The sequence below is a fragment of the Lontra canadensis genome, unplaced genomic scaffold (genome assembly GCF_010015895.1).
Source record: "Lontra canadensis isolate GAN:19392208 unplaced genomic scaffold, GSC_riverotter_1.0 scaffold8, whole genome shotgun sequence".
NCBI lineage: Eukaryota > Metazoa > Chordata > Mammalia > Carnivora > Mustelidae > Lontra > Lontra canadensis.
In genome coordinates this window covers 27,803,693-27,809,662 of record NW_022631002.1, presented here as the reverse complement: position 1 = coordinate 27,809,662, position 5,970 = coordinate 27,803,693, and positions in this window count along the sequence as shown.

Below are 5,970 nucleotides of genomic sequence, written 5' to 3'. Positions count from 1 at the left end.
GGAGGGTTTCCTAGGGGTGAGTTCGGAGCAGGCTCCAAAGTAGGAGAGAGTCATAGACTAGCAAAGGGAGGGCATTGAGAGAACACCCCTGAGCAAAGGGAAAACCATTGGGCCGAGAGTGGTGGAGAGGCAGGTGTTTGGCTGCAGAGGTGCTGGAAAGGGGTGGAAGCCAGTGGGGTGGGGAGCTGGCGGATAGAGGACCCAGGGCCTATGGAGGTAGCAGTTGCTGCAGGGGAAAGAGTCAATAGACTCAGGTTCCAGTGCTACACGTACATGCTGTGTGTCCTTGGTCAAGTTTCCTAACTTCTCTGGGCTCCCTTTCCCTCCTATTCACAGCCCAGTCACAGGTTCATGGGGAGGACTGAGTGTAGCAACCTATGAGAAGGTACCTGCCACAGTTCCCCGTTCAAACTGAGCCCCCCGGGGTTGCCGCTTTTCTTTCCCTTATCATGTGACCTAAGCAAATCTTTCTCTGTGCCCCAGTTTCCCCCATCTCTCCAGGGTGGCTGGGTAGAGTCGTGGTTGGGTGCAAGGGCTCTGGTGTCAGAGAGCCCCAGGGGTCTCCTGGTGGTGATGTTGTGTGTATGACCTCAGAGGCATCCAGCCGGGGGCATGGGGATGGAGGCTATATGCTCCAGTACCAACCAGTCGTGAATGCTGTTCCAGGGGGAGGACATGGCCTTGGGAGGGCAAAGATGGGGTAATGAACTTCTGCTAAGCCAGTTCCCAAAGTGTTGACCGCTGGCTCCCAGCATATCAGCAGCTGGCGGCACAGGTCCTCTGGTCCAAGGGGGATGCAAGCAGCACATCAGCCTACCCACTGCAGAGGACATATTACAGGAGTCCTCTCTGCAGCCACCCTGACACCAGGACCCCCGGCCTTCTTGAATGCCTCCAAGCACGGGGAGCTCACTACCTCCTGGTATTCTGTGCTTCTCTTTGCCTGCTCAAGCAATGGCAGGAATGGGGCCCCTTCCTTGCTGATGCCCTGGTGAGGTGTAAATAAAGAATCAGGCGGACAGGCTGGCACCATCAAGTCCATAATCCTCACAGTCTCATCCACTGAGGACGTGTACCCCCCCCCCCCAGCCCCCGGTAGGATCCTGCCTGCGTTAGCAGCCTGGTGGCAGACCCTTCCCAGGTACCACATGCATCACCCAGGACGATTTAAGGTACAAATAACAGAAATGCTACTCAAACTGGACTAAGTCTAAAAGGACTCATCAAATGGAAAAATCCAAGGCAAGATTGGTTTCAGGTAAAGCTAGATCTGGGGGTCTCAACGAGTGTCCCCAAGTCTGTGTCTCCTGCTTCCCTCTCCACTCTCAGGCAGCCACTACCCCCTCAGATAGAAACCGCCAAGTGGCTCCCGCGCCTCGAGGGGACTCGAAGCTCCTCAGGCCGGGCCTGCACCACAGGGGAGGGAGGAGCCGTATCCCGAGCCAAGCTCAGCACGCTGTGAACTAAAGAAGAGAGTGGAGTGCTGAGCAGGCACAAAGAATACCACGTTCCATCCTGACCATCCCAGCTAGAGACCACACATCTGGACAAAGACAAAGGCCGAGGCTAGAGCTAATGGCACGGGGGAGAGCCAGGGGGGTGGGCAGGGAGGGAGCCTCAGAGGAGGCAATGACTCAGGGACTCAGAGACCTCAAAGTTGGTGTGGTAGGGAGAGAACGAAGGGACAACGGGCAAGGTGGGGGCAGCAAGGAAGGAAGCCAACGGCCCACTTGTCTGTCCCTGCCCAGACAGGATCTTTAAGCTGTCTGAAGGCCTTTGTGTCCACCTGACTAGTCCACAAAAGGTCAAACACGTCTTGCCTGTCTTCTGCCTCTGCCTGTTAAGGAGGCCACTGTCTTAGCCTACCTCGTGGACACTTAAGGTCTCATTCCATTTTTTTCCTACTGTTGGGAAGTTCTACCTGACGTCTACCCTAACTTTCTCCTGCTGTTGGTCACAAATGAACAACTCTGCCCTCAGACTCCCTAAAGTCTAAAGTGGTCTGTCCTCACCTCACTCCACATGGCAGGAAAAGAAAACATAGGACGCAGTCCTGGCCTTTCTAAGACAAGAGAAGCCACAGAGGTTTGAGTTATCCAAAATGACTTCGAGACAACCCAGTTCAGAGTCCTCATGTGCTCCTTCTGGCCTCTCCTTTTATTCCAGGGACACCCCATCACTGTCTCCCATGGTTACCGAACCTTTTTTCCCATGTCGCCACATCTAGGGGAAAATCATGAATTAATTCAGCCATTTATTTGACACACATAGTACCTTCTTTGTGAAAAACCCTATTCCAGTGCAGGAGTCAAGAGACAAATGAGAAACTGAAGTAACAACTTTGCTTCAAGGTTACTGTAACTTCCAGGAAGGAAATAACATGGGTGGGGGGGTAGTATCCTTCTGGGGGATGGTCAGTCCAGGAAGGCTTCATAGAGGAGGCAGCATTTGAGCTGAGACCTGATAGAAAAGAAGCGTGCAGGCCAAGAGGGATGGGTGTGTCAGTTGGGTAGTCCAGGAAGTACATTCTAAGATGGAGTTGGGAGTTCTGTTTGCCCCTGCAGAAGGCGCTCCAACTGCCCACCCCTACGTGCCACCCCCTCCCAGAATGCATGGCCCAGCTCTGTGCCCTTGGCTTTGGGCTGCGGGAGCCCAGCTAAGGGCTGGAGGGAAGAGAACAAGATCAGGGAATTCGTTCCTGGGTCCCTCCTCTCCCCAACACGAGAGGTTTTGGGGCACCTGTTCTGTGCAGTTCTCTCTCCTGTTGGTCTCCTGTGACCCCCTGTCCTGTGACCCCTCTGGGCCTGCAGTGGTCACAGGCCTGGAGCTTCTGGCCCAGGTTGCTGTACCTCGGGCTGGCTTCCCCAGCACCCCGCCCACAGGCTTTGGATTTAATCCCTTCATCAATAAGCTTTCCTAGAATTATCCTCCTTCAGGAGGGCCATCTGCCCCCATCCCGGGTCCCTAACTCCAGGGGAGAGGCCATGGCAGGTCAGGGAGGGTTCCCCAGGCCGTGGCAAGGAAGTGGGTTTTTTTTCCTAAGAGTGGGTTTCAGTCGGCAAAGGGTTTTAAACAGAGCGTAGCCAAACCTTCCGAGCCTGGCAACCACAGGCCTGGGTGTGTTGACCCGAAGGCTTACTGATAACATAAACAGCAAGTGAACGCTCTTTTGATGGTGTATGTATGTATGATATGCTATACTCTTACAACAAAAGAAGCTAGAGACAAGAAAATGCTATTAAGAAAATCATAAAGGAGGGGCACCTGGGTGGCTCAGTGGGTTAAAGCCTCTGCCTTCGGCTCCGGTCATGATCCCACGGTCTTGGGATAGAGCCCCGCATCGGGCTCTCTGCTCAGTAGGGAGCCTGCTTCCTCCCCTCTCTCTCTGCCTGCCTCTCTGCCTACTTGTGATCTCTGCCTGTCAAATAAATAAATAAAATCTTAAAAAAAAAAAAAGAAAGAAAATCATAAAGGAGAGAAAATACATTTATAGTCTTGAATTGTATTTATGGAAAAAAAAGTCTGCATACAAGTGGACCCACACAGTTCAAGCAAGGGTCATGCTATTCATGGGCCAACCGGATTTCCCAAGGAGGACACACTGACTAGAGATCCTGGGGGTTAGGGTTTGATCGTATCCTGTCGGTGGGGGGGGGGGGTCACAGTTCTCCCCACTATACAACCCCTTTACGCTAACCTGTATTAGGATTGCCTAAAAAGATGCTGTGGTCCCAAACATAGCTCCAAATCTTGGCGGCTCTCATGCAAAAGTTTGTCTGGTTGCTTTCGTTTTGTGGTTCCACTGCACCAGCATGGGGCTACCAGGATTAGCACGGTGAAAGGGGCAGACAGGGAGCTCATGTGGTCACCAACAAGTTCATTACCACCAGACCCAGCCTGTGCTCTCCAGGCGCCTTAGGCCAGAGTCGCTGCGGGGCACGGCCACTCCTCCCTCAGTTCTGCAGCTGATGGCATCTCTAAATGGGCACCAGGCACCTAAGCTGAACACCTTGGAATGCCAAAGCCACAGAGGGGTCAAAGTCACATTCACGGCACCTGGGTGGCTCAGTCGGTTAAGCGACTTTTAGATCAGGCCACGATCCCAGGGTCCTGGGATTGAGCCCTGCATCGGGCTCCCTGCTCCGTGGGGAGCCTGCTTCTCCCTCTGCCCCTCCCCATTCTCTATCTTACTCAAATTAATTTTTTTTTTAAGAGTCACAGTCAAAGCTACTCTCCGCAGAGGAGCCCCAAAGCTATGTTGTTTAGGCCCCCGTGTCATACAAAGCCTTCTGAGAAACGATCAAACCCTGAATGGGGCCTGCAATGTAAATGAGCACAGCTGAGCATGCGGAGCCCCACTCGAGGCAACAGAGAATGGTGGGGACTGTGGCAAACCAGAGGCCACGCCTCATCTAAACCGGGCAGCTGTGATTGAGCTCCGGCTACTGGCTGCCATACGAAAGTTGGCACCCAGGACTGCCAGATCTTGGGGCATTTTTAAAAGAAAGCCAGAAAGTCAGATTTCTACATGGAGTTGCCCAAGTTTCAAAATGCTGTTCAGGCTGGATTCAGCCCACAGGCCACGAGCTTGCAAGCCGGCTTTAGTGAGACAAGTTTTTCCATCTCCCCAGCTCTCTGCTCTACAGCCTGGCTCTCTGACTATCCACAGGACATGGACCTGTGTCAAATAGGGGCAGAGCCAGAAAAAATCCCCTCCCCTGCTGACCTCAGACCTCCCTCAAATAGCCAGGGCTTCTCCCCGTGGGTCAGGCGGATGGGTCCGACTCCCCTCCCCCAACCCCCGTGGGGCTAAGTCCCTCCCCAAGGCCTCCTTTCAAAATGAGAACTGGCAGGCCCGCAGCACAGGGCCTCCAGGCAAGCCTGTGCATGTCCAAAGCCCACTGAGACCTTCGGAGGCTTTTCTGGTTCTCAAGAGAAAGTCCAGACTCATCACCATGACCCCAGAAGGCTCTCACTGGCAGATGGTTCCTGACCCTTGCAGCCTGTGACTTTGTCCCTCAAACGGGTCCCTGATGACCCCAGTGCCATTTCTTCACCCTGCCCCCCAACCCCAACCCCAACCATACCCATTTCGGATAGAGGGAACTTCTTGCTGTCTGTCTTCCCTCTGGACCTCTGCAGGACTGTGTCTGAAACATCCCTCCCACCTCAACCCCACCCAACACTCCTGTGTTTCTGTAGGTAGTAGTTCAGAAGCCACGTGTCCCTTCTTCCAGGACGCTTCTCCGACCATGTGTACCAGTTTAGGGGCAGAGGACAGATGTTCCCACAGCCTGCTGGAGTTTCCCCTTAGCACTTAATTCTCTTCCCTGAGAGAGGGAGGGGACAGGGACGGTAACTGCTGTGTTTCCAAGTGTCTCCCAGCATCATGCCCGAGGCCAAGCAAATGCTTCAGTATTTGCAGTAGGAAGAAAGGAAGGAAGGAAAGAGGGAAGGAAAGGGGGGAGAGAAGAGGGGAGGGACGGAGAGGGAGAGACTTTCCCTGTTTCCATCTCTCTCTTTCCTTTACTGTCCATCTCTCACCCTGCTCTCTGTCCTCATCTCTGAAATTCTGAAATCTCCCTTGACAATGCAGCGGATCATCTGTTTCTGAGTGGGCCTCCCCATCTTGGACCAGCAGGCCATCTTGCCCTCGCCACCCCCACCCCGTCCCCTCCGGGAACGCTGCTCTAAGGCCTCAGGACGTGGAGCATCTAGGGGGGTCGCTCCAGATGTTTCCCCGCAGGAGGTCCTGAGGCTGGACCGCAGGGGTGCCGAGGTCGCGCACGGGACGGGGCACGCCGAGGCCCGGAGCGGCGGGGCTGGCGGCGGGCGGTGGGGCTCAGAGGCGGGGAGAGGAGAGAGGGGAGGGAGGGCGGGGCGGCGCGGGGCGGGCCTGAGCGCGCCCCCCTCCCTGCGCAGCCCGCGCCCTCCCAGCCCAGCAGGCCACATCTGGCGGCTGCCCCCTCC